Genomic DNA, 16,307 nt, shown 5'->3' with positions numbered 1-16,307 from the left:
TCGGATTCGGGTGGGTTTTGGATTCGGGTGTTTTTTTTTCAAAAAACCCTAAAAAACAGCTTAAATCATAGAATTTGGGGGTCATTTTGTTCCCATAGTATTATTAACCTCAATAACCATAATTTCCACTCATTTCCAGTCTATTCTGAACACCTCACACCTCACAATATTATTTTTAGTCCTAAAATTTGCACCGAGGTCACTGGATGGCTAAGCTAAGCGACACAAGTGGCCGACACAAACACCTGGCCCATCTAGGAGTGGCACTGCAGTGTCAGACAGGATGGCACTTCAAAAAAATTGTCCCCAAACAGCACATGATGCAAAGAAAAAAAGAGGCGCACCAAGGTCGCTGTGTGACTAAGCTAAGCGACACAAGTGGCAGACACAAACACCTGGCCCATCTAGGAGTGGCACTGCAGTGTCAGACAGGATGGCACTTCAAAAAAATAGTCCCCAAACAGCACATGATGCAAAGAAAAAAAGAGGCGCACCAAGGTCGCTGTGTGACTAAGCTAAGCGACACAAGTGGCCGACACAAACACCTGGCCCATCTAGGAGTGGCACTGCGGTGTCAGACAGGATGGCACTTCAAAAAAATTGTCCCCAAACAGCACATGATGCAAAGAAAAATTAAAGAAAAAAGAGGTGCAAGATGGAATTGTCCTCCCACACACCCTTATGTTGTATAAACAGGACATGCACACTTTAACGAACCCATCATTTCAGCGACAGGGTCTGCCACATGACTGTGACTGAAATGACTGGTTGGTTTGGGCCCCCACCAAAAAAGAAGCAATCAATCTCTCCTTGCACAAACTGGCTCTACAGAGGCAAGATGTCCTCCTCATCATCATCCTCCGATTCCTCACCCCTTTCACTGTGTACATCCCCCTCCTCACAGATAATTAATTCGTCCTCACTGGAATCCACCATCTCAGATCCCTGTGTACTTTCTGGAGGCAATTGCTGGTGAATGTCTCCACGGAGGAATTGATTATAATTAATTTTGATGAACATCATCTTCTCCACATTTTCTGGAAGTAACCTTGTACGCCGATTGCTGACAAGGTGAGCGGCTGCACTAAACACTCTTTCGGAGTACACACTGGAGGGAGGGCAACTTAGGTAGAATAAAGCCAGTTTGTGCAAGGGCCTCCAAATCGCCTCTTTTTCCTGCCAGTATACATACGGACTGTCTGACGTGCCTATTTGGATGCGGTCACTCATATAATCCTCCACCATTCTTTCAATGGTGAGAGAATCATATGCAGTGACAGTAGACGACATGTCAGTAATCGTTGGCAGGTCCTTCAGTCCGGACCAGATGTCAGCACTCGCTCCAGACTGCCCTGCATCACCGCCAGCGGGTGGGCTCGGAATTCTTAGCCTTTTCCTCGCACCCCCAGTTGCGGGAGAATGTGAAGGAGGAGATGTTGACGGGTCAAGTTCCGCTTGACTTGACAATTTTCTCACCAGCAGGTCTTTGAACCTCTGCAGACTTGTGTCTGCCGGAAAGAGAGATCCAACGTAGGTTTTAAATCTAGGATCGAGCACGGTGGCCAAAATGTAGTGCTCTGATTTCAACAGATTGACCACCCGTGAATCCTGGTTAAGCGAATCAAGGGCTCCATCCACAAGTCCCACATGCCAAGCGGAATGCTCTGTTTTAGCTCCTCCTTCAATGTCTCCAGCTTCTTCTGCAAAAGCCTGATGAGGGGAATGACCTGACTCAGGCTGGCAGTGTCTGAACTGACTTCACGTGTGGCAAGTTCAAAGGGTTGCAGAACCTTGCACAACGTTGAAATCATTCTCCACTGCGCTTGAGTCAGGTGCATTCCCCCTCCTTTGCCTATAACGTGGGCAGATGTATAGGCTTGAATGGCCTTTTGCTGCTCCTCCATCCTCTGAAGTATATAGAGTGTTGAATTCCACCTCGTTACCACCTCTCGCTTCAGATGATGGCAGGGCAGGTTCAGGACTGTTTGGTGGTGCTCCAGTCTTCTGTACGCGGTGGCTGAATGCCGAAAGTGGCCCGCAATTCTTCGGGCCACCGACAGCATCTCTTGCACGCCCCTGTCGTTTTTTAAATAATTCTGCACCACCAAATTCAATGTATGTGCAAAACATGGGACGTGCTGGAATTTGCCCAGATGTAATGCACACACAATATTGCTGGCGTTGTCCGATGTCACAAATCCCCAGGAGAGTCCAATTGGGGTAAGCCATTCTGCGATGATCTTCCTCAGTTTCCGTAAGAGGTTGTCAGCTGTGTGCCTCTTCTGGAAAGCGGTGATACAAAGCGTAGCCTGCCTAGGAACGAGTTGGCGTTTGCGAGATGCTGCTACTGGTGCCGCCGCTGCTGTTCTTGCTGCGGGAGGCAATACATCTACCCAGTGGGCTGTCACAGTCATATAGTCCTGAGTCTGCCCTGCTCCACTTGTCCACATGTCCGTGGTTAAGTGGACATTGGGTACAACTGCATTTTTTAGGACACTGGTGACTCTTTTTCCGAGGTCTGTGTACATTTTCGGTATCGCCTGCCTAGAGAAATGGAACCTAGATGGTATTTGGTACCGGGGACACAGTACCTCAATCAAGTCTCTAGTTGCCTCTGAATTAACGGTGGATACCGGAACCACGTTTCTCACCGCCCAGGCTGCCAAGGCCTGAGTTATCTGCTTTGCAGCAGGATGATTGCTGTGATATTTCATCTTCCTCGCAAAGGACTGTTGGACAGTCAATTGCTTACTGAAAGTAGTACAAGTGGTCTTCCGACTTCCCTTCTGGGATGACGATCGACTCCCAGCAGCTACAACAGCAGCGCCAGCAGCAGTAGGCGTTACACTCAAGGATGCATCGGAGGAATCCCAGGCAGGAGAGGACTCGTCAGACTTGCCAGTGACATGGCCTGCAGGACTATTGGCTTTCCTGGGTAAGGAGGAAATTGACACTGAGGGAGTTGGTGGTGTGGTTTGCAGGAGCTTGGTTACAAGAGGAAGGGATTTAGTGGTCAGTGGACTGCTTCCGCTGTCACCCAAAGTTTTTGAACTTGTTACTGACTTATGATGAATGCGCTGCAGGTGACGTATAAGGAAGGATGTTCCGAGGTGGTTAACGTCCTTACCCCTACTTATTACAGCTTGACAAAGGCAACACATGGCTTGACACCTGTTGTCCGCATTTGTGTTGAAATAATTCCACACCGAAGAGCTGATTTTTTTTGTATTTTGACCAGGAATGTCAATGGCCATATTCGTCCCACGGACAACAGGTGTCTCCCCGGGTGCCTGACTTAAACAAACCACCTCACCATCAGAATCCTCCTTGTCAATTTCCTCCCCAGCGCCAGCAACACCCATATCCTCATCCTGGTGTACTTCAACAGTGACATCTTCAATTTGACTATCAGGAACTGGACTGCGAGTGCTCCTTCCAGCACTTGCAGGGGGCGTGCAAATGGTGGAAGGCGCAAGCTCTTCCCGTCCAGTGTTGGGAAGGTCAGGCATCGCAACCGACACAATTGGACTCTCCTTGGGGATTTGTGATTTAGAAGAACGCACAGTTTTTTGCTGTGCTTTTGCCAGCTTAAGTCTTTTCATTTTTCTAGCGAGAGGATGAGGGCTTCCATCCTCATATGAATCTGAACCACTAGCCATGAACATAGGCCAGGGCCTCAGCCGTTCCTTGCCACTCCGTGTCGTAAATGGCATATTGGCAAGTTTACGCTTCTCATCAGATGCTTTCAATTTTGATTTTTGGGTCATTTTACTGAACTTTTGTTTTTTGGATTTTACATGCTCTCTACTATGACATTGGGCATCGGCCTTGGCAGACGACGTTGATGGCATTTCATCGTCTCGGCCATGACTAGTGGCAGCAGCTTCAGCACGAGGTGGAAGTGGATCTTGATCTTTCCCTATTTTAACCTCCACATTTTTGTTCTCCATTTTTTTAATGTGTGGAATTATATGCCAGTACACTGTATCAATAGCAATGGCCTACTACTATATATACTGCGCACAACTGAAATGCACCACAGGTATGGATGGATAGTATACTTGACGACACAGAGGTAGGTAGAGCAGTGGCCTACCGTACTGCTATATATACTGGTGGTCACTGTCAGCAAACTGCAAAACTAAAATGCACCACAGGTATAGAATCTACATGGATAGTATACTTGACGACACAGAGGTAGGTAGAGCAGTGGCCTTCCGTACCGTACTGCTATATATAGTATACTGGTGGTCACTGTGTCAGCAAACTGCAAAACTAAAATGCACCACAGGTATAGAATGTAGATGGATAGTATACTTAATGACGACACAGAGGTAGGTACAGCAGTGGCCTTCCGTACCGTACTGCTATATATACTGGTGGTCACTGTGTCAGCAAACTGCAAAACTAAAATGCACCACAGGTATAGAATGTAGATGGATAGTATACTTAATGACGACACAGAGGTAGGTACAGCAGTGTCCTTCCGTACCGTACTGCTATATATAGTATACTGGTGGTCACTGTGTCAGCAAACTGCAAAACTAAAATGCACCACAGGTATAGAATGTAGATGGATAGTATACTTAATGACGACACAGAGGTAGGTACAGCAATGGCCTTCCATACCGTACTGCTATATATAGTATACTGGTGGTCACTGTGTCCGCAAACTGCAAAACTAAAATGCACCACAGGTATAGAATGTAGATGGATAGTATACTTAATGACGACACAGAGGTAGGTACAGCAGTGGCCTTCTGTACCGTACTGCTATATATACTGGTGGTCACTGTGTCAGCAAACTGCAAAACTAAAATGCACCACAGGTATAGAATGTAGATGGATAGTATACTTAATGACGACACAGAGGTAGGTACAGCAGTGGCCTTCCGTACCGTACTGCTATATATACTGGTGGTCACTGTGTCAGCAAACTGCAAAACTAAAATGCACCACAGGTATAGAATGTAGATGGATAGTATACTTAATGACGACACAGAGGTAGGTACAGCAGTGGCCTTCCGTACCGTACTGCTATATATACTGGTGGTCACTGTGTCAGCAAACTGCACAACTGAAATGCACCACAGGTATAGAATCTAGATGGATAGTATACTTAATGACGACAGAGAGGTAGGTACAGCAGTGGCCTACTGTACCGTAATGCTATATATTATATACTGGTGGTCACTGGTCAGCAAAACTCTGCACTGTACTCCTCCTATATAATATTATACTGGTGGTCCCGACTCCCCAGTCCCCACAATAAAGCAGCACACTGAGCACAGATATGGAGTGTTTTTCAGGCAGAAAACGTATACTGGTGGTCATTGTCCGCAAAACTCTGCACTGTACTCCTGCTATATAATACAGCTGCTCCCCAGTCCCCACAATTAAGCAGTGTGAGCACAGATATATGCAGCACACTGAGCACAGATATGGAGTGTTTTTCAGGCAGACAACGTATTACTGGTGGTCACTGTCAGCAAAACTCTGCACTGTACTCCTCCTATATACAGCTGCTCCCCAGTCCCCACAATTAAGTAATAAGCAAGCACAAAATATTTGCAATGCATCAACATAAACGGAGAGGACGCCAGCCACGTCCTCTCCCTAACATTTCCAATGCACGAGTGAAAATGGCGGCGACGCGTGGCTGCTTATATAGAATCCGAATCTCGCGAGAATCCGACAGCGGGATGATGACGTTCGGGCGCGCTTGGGTTAACCGAGCCATACGGGAGAATCCGAGTATGGCTCGGACCCGTGTAAAAAGGGTGAAGTTCGGGGGGGTTCGGTTTCCGAGAAACCGAACCCGCTCATCACCAACTATTATATCTGTAGGCAAGAACAACCATCAGTTATCACAATTCTCATCACTTTTAAATGCAAAATCCCGTCAAAATAAGCCGCACCCATAACAGCTTTGTGAGACCTACCATCTGATACCAGGGACACCATAAGCACAGATCGTGCAGACGGGATCCATTTAGGACTAACTAACATCAAGGAGATCTCTGTGGAAATCCTCCCCTCCTCATTGGTCACTGTTTGTAGCCGATACCACATCAGCATGTCTCTATGACTGTGATGTCACGTGTTAAAGTGTACCCCTCAGCTACATGCAGTGCAGGCATTTTGTGTTCTGAGATGATTTTCATGAGAATACAGGAGATATAGGAACTAATGCCTCATACTTCAGTATTCTCTCTGATTCCTGGATAATTGACTGGCAGAATATTGTTTCAGAATCGCTGCCTTCTCTATGAGTCGGTAAATACCGTATTAGCCACGTATGATTGTACAAAAAAAATAAACAAGGTCCAGACTTTGTTTTGACCAGACTTCCTGTTCTGTATGTACTGTAAAAATGTATGCATGTGTTTCGAGATGTGTGTGTGTATGTGTGTGTGTAATATATATATATATATATATATATATATATATATATAGAAAAAGACAAATACTCTCCCTCTGCGCTTTAACACAACAAGAAAATGGGGAATTAGATATGGCTGCCCAAATTCCGCTAAGTCCCTTGTTAGGAGGGACTAAAAATAGGAATATGTAGCAATAGAGGAATAGGCGCCTTTGGGATGTATTTCCTCCCAATAATAAATAGGATTCAGCAGGAATCTCTAGACGTATATTAATATATGTTTGCTCAATATTTTAGAGCATAAAAATCACATTAACATGTTCCATATAAAATTTATTAAAACATAAAAACACAAGCAATGGTACAATGAATTAAGTATCCATCCTTAACAAATGACACTGAACAATTATACAGAGGACAAGTAGAATAACTTTTACAGACTCCTCCTTCTCCTTATAGCAAGTTTGGAGATTGGTGTGACAAATAGAAAAACCCAACGCGTTTCGTCTTGCTCAAAGACTTCATCAGGGGTATATCTCGAATGCTTGATAAAAATTGTCACATGAATTAACACATAGGCGTTCAGGATACTTGAATACTACCCACACATCAGTGGGATATATAGATGAAAAATAGATTGGGCCTTTTATTTCAAATGCTTGACTGACAAGTTCAAATACACAGGTCTAACAAGGGTTCATATAGATGTGTGACCCTCCAGCAGATCAGCAGTGTTCAGCTCAGTTCCACTGGAACTGAGCTGAACACTGCTGATCTGCTGGAGGGTCACACATCTATATGAACCCTTGTTAGACCTGTGTATTTGAACTTGTCAGTCAAGCATTTGAAATAAAAGGCCCAATCTATTTTTCATCTATATATCCCACTGATGTGTGGGTAGTATTCAAGTATCCTGAACGCCTATGTGTTAATTCATGTGACAATTTTTATCAAGCATTCGAGATATACCCCTGATGAAGTCTTTGAGCAAGACGAAACGCGTTGGGTTTTTCTATTTGTCACACCAATCTCCAAACTTGCTATAAGGAGAAGGAGGAGTCTGTAAAAGTTATTCTACTTGTCCTCTGTATAATTGTTCAGTGTCATTTGTTAAGGATGGATACTTAATTCATTGTACCATTGCTTGTGTTTTTATGTTTTAATAAATTTTATATGGAACATGTTAATGTGATTTTTATGCTCTAAAATATTGAGCAAACATATATTAATATACGTCTAGAGATTCCTGCTGAATCCTATTTATTATTGGGAGGAAATACATCCCAAAGGCGCCTATTCCTCTATTGCTACATATATATATATATAGGCAGTATGGACGGTGTAATGGTTAGCATTGCTGCCTCACAGCACTGAGGTCATGGGTTCGATTCCCACCATGGAGTTTGTATATTCTCCCCGTACTTGCGTGGGTTTCCTCCGGGTACTCCGGTTTCCTCCCACAATCCAATAATATACTGGTAGGTTAATTGGCGCCTGACAAAATTAACCCTAGTATAATAATAATAATAATAATTTTATTTATATAGCGCTCTTTCTCCAATAGGACTCAAGGCGCTTAACAGATACATAGCATAATATAGTACAGAAAATAATGAAGTACATTTTCATAAAATACAGAAGCATGAAGATACTAAAAGGGACATTATGGAAATGCTTGAGTAAACAGAAAAGTCTTGAGTCTACTTTTGAAGGATTCTATAGTTGGGGCCTCTCGCACTGTGCGGGGAAGTGAGTTCCATAGAGTCGGAGCCGCATGACTAAATGCTCGACCCCCAGATGAATTACGGTAGATTCTAGGTACTGCTAAAAGTCCTTCATCTACAGATCGCAGTAATCGATCTGTAGATGAAGGACTGTGTATGAATGTGTAACGTGTACATGTGGTAGGGAATATAGATTGTAAGCTCCACTGGGGCAGCAACTGATGTGAATGGGCAAATATTCTCTGTAAAGCGCTCTGGAATATGTGTGCGCTATATAAATAACTGGTAATAATAAATAAATAATAAATATATATACATCTCTATCTCTCTATATATCTCTCTCTCTATATATATATATATATATATATATATATATATATAAAGTGTGTACAGTATGTATGTTTGCCATCCGCCGGGATACCGAAAGTCTGTATGCCGCGCCGCCAGAGAGTTGAGCTGGATGCATGATGGATAAGTATCTATATAATTTAAGTAATATATAATTTATCTTCTTACCAATGTTGGTAAGGAGGAAAGGGAGCTCAGTGGACTCTTGCTGTGGTATCTTATCTTTCCGGGGACACCTGTGGAAATATCATTTATGCGTTTTTTGTCTGCTTGCATGTTGACAAAAGCCTTTGGTAAGAGTCCACTTGGACCCACTGTTTTAAGAACTTTTTATGGATGTTTTTTATTTATTAAATTTGATAAAACACTATTGGAAGCATTTCTTTTTCATATACATGTTTGGCTGATTGCTGGTGGATATCGAGGCTGGTACTGACCGCTCCCTTAAAAATGTGCTAAAGTCTACATTATTGGTAGACCATCCGTGAGAGTAAGAGTCTATGGGGGGAGATTCAAATGTTTGAAAAGTCAGTTGGGAGTCTGTTTTTTCCTATCTAATAGACAGGAAAAAACAGACACCCAATCCACTTTTCAAACATTTGAATCTCCCCCTATGTATTTGGATTCCATGAATTAAACAAAGGTGGAAACTACAGAGTTACACTATTGGTTTGTTTCCTTCTCTTACATGTTACTTTTTAATCATACTGGAGGATCCCATTTGGATCAACTCGGAATCAGCAGTGGCCGCTTTTACATATTTGAATGGTCTACATTTGGTAACATTTTTTCCACTAAAAGTATTTTGTGGGAACTTTATAAATAAATAAAAACACTGAGCTCAGCACTCACCATAATAAACTTGCTCACCATAATACATAAATAACGGGGTTTTGGTTCATGAATTGATCAATGCATTTAAGCTTGCAGCCCACGTCACGTGAATTATTAGTTATGTCTTTTTTTTTTTTTCATAACATTTTTTGAGACATCATGGATATCACAGCATAAGGTAAGTTGTACATAGATATATATGTAATAATACAAAAGGATTGTAACCGGAAGTTGTACATCAAATTCCTTTTTTCTAACAATAAAGACAGTAGCATTGTAAGAAATCAATCATTCATTACATTGATGATACTGTACAAAGTATAGGTGACCGTGTGAGAAGCCGCCACAATCGCCCGCTCCTAAACCAAAGATATAGGTTGGTCCTGTGTAGCCAATCTAGTTAGGTACCACGTTGTGTTCTTGAGGCTGTTATGAATGTGTAGTCGCGTATTAAGGGGCAAAGTGGAGATATAGGATTCCCAGAGATTAAAAAATCGATCCACTTGTTTACCTCTATCGACAATAGCCTCCACCCAGTCCATCCTGAATATATGGTGTAGTTTATTTAAAAATAATGGTATCTGTGGTGGCGTACTATTTATCCATCCCTGTAGTATCGTCTTTTTTCCTGCCGCACTTAAGGCTATCAGTATTTTTTTACATTCTGATGGCATGCGGAGAGTGGGATCAATGATACCCAAAACTGCCCATTCGGGGGTAAAGGGCACATAGGTTATTAAGTTAGCCTCCGCGTATCTCCTAATTAGATGCCAAAAATATTGCACAATCGGACATGCCCACAAACAATGAAAAGTATCAGCCTCACTCTGGTGGCATTTTGGGCAAGAATGTAATTCCGTCGCTCCCATATGGAAGCGTCGCAACGGGGATAGATAAGTGTTATGATAAACATTAAGAAATAATTCAGTGTACATGCTTGCTGGGAGGACCTTTCGGGAGTAAAGTAGTACTTTTTCCATAGTTGATATGGTCAGTTCAGGAAAGTGAGCCAACCATGTGGACATGTCACCTGTCACAGTAGCGTGGTCTAATATTATCCTCAAGAAAGTATAGTGTATGGAAATGGCCTTGTGACTCAGTACAGGGCGTGTTAAGAGGCTATCTAGAGGGTTGGTCCAGTCCCTTTCCGCAAAGTGTGTAAGAACATGCCTGACATAAAATTGTGTTTGCAGAAATCATGGAAGGGGAGACGAAGCGACCACAGCATGTTTCGTTGAAACCTCTGAAAGAGTGAGCAGACGGTGGTCTTCCACAGACACCAATAAACGAATCGATGTTATACCATCCTCCCTCCACATATTGAAGGGGTGGGCAGCCATGCCGTGTAAAAATTCTGGGTTTTTAATTAGGGGTAAGTGTAAGGAGTGGTATGGATTCAATTTCGCATCATGACGCAGTATGTGCCACATTTTCCTAGTAGACCACAGAAGAGGGTTAGACCTAACATGGTCAGGTATTTCCCAGTAATGTTGGTGAAGAAAACACGTCAAAGCTACAGTCGGTAGGAAGCTCTGTTCGAGGGATGTATTCGTATAGATAGAGCTGTTTTGCAGCCAATCTCTTAAATGTCTCAGAAGTGCAGCATGATTGTAGACCACTACATCTGGAAAATTGATACCTCCATTGGATATAGGTTGAGCAAGTTTACGCAGAGCAATACGTGCTCGGCCCCCCTTCCATATAAAGGTTCTAATAAGTTTGTTAATCTGTTGTGTGTCCTGCTTAGTCAGCAGTATGGGAAGCGTTTGCAATGGGTATAGTATGCGTGGTATAGCCACCATTTTTAGCAGGTTAGCCCTGCCTAGATTTGACAGTGGAAGACGTTCCCATTTCTTAATATCATCAGTTAGAGTGTGTATGGCCTTATGTACATTGAGTTTGTATAGTTCAGAAATATAGCGTGGCACCATATTACCCAAATATATAATATATGTGGACACCCAGTGTAAGGGAAAGTGTGAGGTCCAACTCGGACACGTCACATTGCCATATAGCAATAAGGCTTTAGATTTGTCCATATTAATACTTAAACCCGAAATGTGGCCAAATAATTGGATCTTGTCTAGGATTAAGGTAAGGGAATGTTCGGGGTCAGATATATAAAGGAGGATATCGTCAGCGAAAGCGGATAGTTTGATTTCCTGACCACCCACTTTTATACCCCTAAAAACAGACCTATTAGTTATGTGTTATGATGAGTGAGTTTATTATTGTGAGTATATATAATATACTGTGTGTGTGTGTGTGTGTGTGTGTGTGTGTGTGTGCGTGTGCGCGCGCGTGTGTGTGTGTGCATATGTAAAGTGCAACGGAATTTGCTGCGCTATATGAGAAACTGTTAAATAATAATAAAAAAATAAAATATATATATATATATATATATATATACACTATATCTCACTCACTCATGTATATGTATTTTTTTAGACAACATCATAGACTGGGTAACTTCATTTTGCTTGACCATCTGTACAAAACCTTTGCCTGGAAATAAAGTAAATAGTTTATTGCCTAAAAGCTATGTAAATAAAAAAAATCAGAAGCAAAAACAAATTCAGCAAATAACTGTTTTAATAAATAATCCCCCTTTCATTTGTGACCTTTCTTTTTCCAATGAGTAAAATACTTTCAACCTTGGAGAAAATAAATATGTCTGTCTAGGTTGTGTGTACAGTAAACCTCTTTTTGTTTCATCCCTGTGTCACACAGAAGCTGGTGATCCCTCTGGATGTGAAACGAGCCTCTTTGGGAACCAGAGAACCATGAAATCCCCCTAACACCATTCTCCGTACAAGGCAGAGTGCCACTTCAGTCTGATTCGCGCCCCCTCCCCAATGCTCCTCACCCTTCTAAAGCTTGGATACCCCTCAGAGTCACTCAGGAATGTCACACCCAGACCCCGCAGCAGGTGGAGAAGACAAGGGACAGCGTTCCCCACAACACGTGGCTGCATATTTTGGAAAGAACTTTCAGAAGATACATCACTTTGTACAGTGCAAGAAGGAACTCCGTAAATCCTCATATCCTGGTCTCATAGAAGGTAAGACTATGTCCGCTTTATGGTATTGCCAATCCAGACACAAATAACACTTTGTGTTTTTTTCGTACTTTGTGTGAAATTGTTAAAATATTAGGAGCGCATTTGTGACTGAGAGAACAGAATGTACTGAGGTATGTTTTTTTCCCAATATTATAAAAACAAAAATCCTATAAAAGTACATCCATTTGCCTGTGTGTTTTTATACATGCATGTCGAGAGGTATAATACAACAAAGTAACATGTTGTTTTTTTTAAATGAAGGGAGGTTTTTTTTTAATTATTATTATTTAAATCTTCGTCCAACTACTAAATGCCTTGAATTAGTCCCTGGTAATTATTTTGGCATTGCAGAATACCAAGTGGCTGGAATAATGCTCGCCATTCATCTCCCACAGGCTAATCTGCAAGAAAAAGCCACTGAGAGAGACACAAAATGCTATTTGCCTACAATTGAATAGAGCTGTCACTCTAGAAATGAAACAGCCCAGATCGTTCCAAAATGGTCTCGTACTAGGATTTCTACTAACCGTACATTTAACTTGCAGGGTGGAAAAACAATTGCTTTTTCTCTATGATCTCTTTTTTTTCTGTGTGTCTGAACTATAAAATAAATAGTTAAATACAAATTATATATAATTTTATCTGCTACTTAATTTTTGGTATTATACATGTTTTAGAAATATTAGAACTCAGCTTAGGTTTTAGTTGTGCAAAAAAAATGTTTGGGATGGCTGTTTAATGTCATTTATTATTGTTATCCTATGCGGGTTATTCAGAGGCTTAAGATTAATTTGGAGCAACAAGATACATTATTGGGAGTTTATAGTTGTCAGGAAGACTAATTTCATGAGCTAGACTAATCCATTGGGGGGATTTATATTAGGAAGAAAGAAGCAAATGTTAAATAGGCTTTATAGGATGTGAATATATACAGTATACGGATTGAACTGGAATAAATATACAATGGAGGTCTAAAAAGTTGCATATTGGCAAAAATATACAAGTATCAGACACTGGAAATAGAAAAAGAATATTTGAGATATTTCATGCTGTAAAACAGCTGCACTCCTATTTTTTATTTTTTTTGCTCTTATTACATTTTTAATTGCAAGGAGTCTTTTAATGCAGATTTTGTGCTTAGCACTAGCTGAAAACATTGCCCTCTTTCTAGTCTTTTTTTTTTTAGTTATTACTGGCATAAGTAAATAAACGAATACTTTTCTTTTTTTCCCCATATATAAGAAGTATATGCTTAGGTTTTATTTGTTTTGTTGTTCATATTTTAATCACCTGTGAGACTTTATCACTCAATTACTATTGCTGATTGCAGGAACAAAATGATGTGATCAGATACAGGAGTTACCATGACATTTTTAAGAGGGTATAAGCGCTTCATAAATTCTGCCAAAAGTAAATTAATTTTTAGGGGGTATTTATCAAAGCTTGGAGTGAGATAAAATTGTGAGAGATAAAATGCCTACGAATCAGCTATTGTTTTTCAAACAGTCTGTAAAATGTAAGGTAGAAGCTGATTGGCTACTACTTTATCTCTCCCTGAGCATTGATCATTAATTACCCTTCCTCTTATTTGTAATATTGTAGGAGAATTTACAAGTGCGATGACTGGCTGCTAGGATTTTTGCAACCTTGGTTAGCACTGTGTATAACAAAGCATGGTCAGGTAAGGTGTGGCTGAGATTGAGTGTGAGCTTTTTGGTTACTGTGAAAGTCGTTAAACTGTTGAAAATGTAAATTAATTTGCATTTTGTCTGTGTCACTTCTACCAGAGGAATTGTGATCAGTCGACTCAAGCATTAGCATGTAGGAACTCTGTGTAGAACAGAAGTAAGTAGTTTAATACAGCTTTTGTAGAACTACAGATCCCAGGCACAGGTTCCCTAAGCTTGATATAATGGGACCTGTCTTGAATGAGCCGATAAGGAGATTGTATGATTTTCCTTTTGGGAATGTGTTTGGATGTGTGTCTTTTATGTTTTATTCTGTGAAAAAATATCTATTTTCTTTTCCTTTTGGGGGATTTACTGTACTATAGAAAAACAACTAGTCTGAGCTTAAATTGCATGTAATATCAGTTCACCATTGATCATGATGTCAGCATTCTGATATTTAATTAGATATACAAATGGGTTACAGATGCAATTTCTTCACCCACCTTTAACAAATGGGCATTTGGACATTACCATGAGAAAAATAAGTCTCGTCTCATCTGCTTTTACAGTTCTTATTTCTTTTGTTGAGAAATTACAAGTCCTGGATAAAAATTACAAAAACAAAAACATCCTCAACCTTTTTTTCAAAATGTTTCACTGCCTTGTTGTGTTAAATAATTTATTGTGTGTTTTCACACTGCATGGGCTCTGTAGCAGGTCGCACGAAAGCACGGGTGATGCAGATTAGTACACATTGTGATTGCTTCTACACTTGCGTCCCAGAAGGAGTAGCTGAGTTTTATAAGATAGTTCTCACATGGGTGTTACTTTTGCATCTAGTATAGGGTAGGTGTAAGTGTGCTTTACTGATGGTGACTGGTAACACACTGGGCACACACACTTAGCAACTGCATGTTTTGTTTAAAAAAATAAATAAATATATATATATATATAGATATATAGATTGTGTCCCCGGCACTCCGGTCATCCCCTCACTATACAACACGTGTTGATGAAGGGGACGGTGGTCCCCGAAACGTTGATGTGACACTGTAATACACGATTTGACTTCTTTTGAAGACTCCGAGTGCCGCCTCTTTTTTTGTGTTAAAATATATATATATATATATATAAAAAGAAGCACACGCTGAAACATGAATTAGAAAGAACTTATCTAAAGCTTGAGAAAGGCGTTGCAATGGCCTACATATTGCTGCCGAGCCCTTTCTTTATTTAAGATAAATTCTCAACAAGTCCCATATGAGTGCCTGTTTCTTTTCTTTTTTTTTGTCTATGTAAACACTTCTGTTGTGTTTTTGCACAGGGAGGCTTGCGCCTACCTATGTGCTGATTATATATATATATATATATATATATACAGAAATAAACAAACTGCGGCACTCGGGGACTGATAGAAGAATCAATGTATTAAGCAATACAAGACATCCATCAATGGGATGGGATGGATGTCTTGTATTGCTTAATACATTGATTCTTCTATCAGTCCCCGAGTGCCGCAGTTTGTTTATTTCTGTGTTCATACTCTTCTGAGGGGACCAGGGCATGTAGCCAGCTGTGGGAGTGCCGGGCTTTCCATACAATATATATATATATATATATATATATATATATACACGCACATATAATCTACATTCATGCATGAATTCCTGCGTCTGACTAAACAGCCCAGTACAAGCTGCAGTGTAATGTAGTTTGCAGAATGCAGTTTGTTGCTGCCTGTAAAGTGAAGTGCAGTTGTGGAGTCATGTTCTAAGTAAAGGTGCCTTAGGGAGATATGTGGTCTAGCCGAACAGCGAGTTAGGCGACCTACTAGAGCACGTAAGACCTTTGGCATTAACCTTTCAAATGCCACTTCACCTCAGTGTGTGAGGACAGAGAATCGCTTCCACCGTTGATTACTGGACATTAGGAAATTTCTGTGCTGCCTGAGGATTTAACACCTTAACAAGTGTCTGGGGCAAGATGACTTAATTGTGAAGAAGTGACACTTAGAACCTCCCACATAGAAAAAGTGTAAGTTTCAGATTGTAACTGACAGCACGTTACCTGTGTAGCTGGATTCCAGGAAAAATTATCTGCATAGTTGTCTGCTGGACACAACATGGACGTTGGATCCAAGTTACGAGCTCCAGACAGAAAGGGATATTGGTGAGTTGAGTGGGCCTCCACCAGCTGTGTGATAAGAGCTGCTATTAAAGTAAAGTCAGATGGTGGAATCAAATATATATTTTTTACATTAAAAGCAGAGTGGGTAAATATACAGAGTA

The 16,307-nt window shown here is 41.0% G+C and overlaps 1 protein-coding gene across 3 annotated transcripts in view; it reads left to right on the top strand.

The window, feature by feature from the left end:
- Positions 1-16,307, top strand: part of NTN1 (netrin 1) — a 475,394-nt gene that overhangs the window by 180,759 nt on the left and 278,328 nt on the right. For 2 of the 3 annotated variants that reach the window (XM_063961056.1, XM_063961055.1), the window contains 2 exons: positions 12,019-12,349; positions 13,952-14,030. The gene's annotated coding sequence lies outside the window, so the exon portion shown is untranslated. Of the gene's footprint in view, positions 1-12,018; positions 12,350-13,951; positions 14,031-16,307 lie in introns of those variants that run through there. The other variant, XM_063961054.1, reaches the window with a different exon arrangement.

This window comes from Pseudophryne corroboree, chromosome 3 (assembly GCF_028390025.1).
Source record: "Pseudophryne corroboree isolate aPseCor3 chromosome 3, aPseCor3.hap2, whole genome shotgun sequence".
In the NCBI taxonomy this organism is placed as follows: Eukaryota; Metazoa; Chordata; class Amphibia; order Anura; family Myobatrachidae; genus Pseudophryne; species Pseudophryne corroboree.
This window is presented reverse-complemented; position numbering and strand designations above follow the sequence as displayed.